The sequence below is a fragment of the Eimeria mitis genome, genomic scaffold, assembly GCF_000499745.2.
Source record: "Eimeria mitis Houghton genomic scaffold, Emh_scaff413, whole genome shotgun sequence".
NCBI lineage: Eukaryota > Apicomplexa > Conoidasida > Eucoccidiorida > Eimeriidae > Eimeria > Eimeria mitis.
The window spans coordinates 9,724-9,964 of NW_013572459.1; positions in this window are offsets into that span (position 1 = coordinate 9,724).

Genomic DNA, 241 nt, shown 5'->3' on the forward strand with positions numbered 1-241 from the left:
ACACCAGCAGCAGCAGCAGCAGCAGCAGGAGGAGTTTATAATCTTTGTGCTTGTGCTAGATCGCTGATGGGGCAGCTGTGTATTTGGTTGTTTATTTTAACTTTACAAAAGAAACCGCCAAAAGAAACAACAAAACAAACAAAAGAATAAAAACGGCTAGAAGGGTTTACTATTATTGCCTGCATACACATACACATACTTTATTTATTTATTTTTTTTTTTTTTTGTTTTTGTTTTTGTT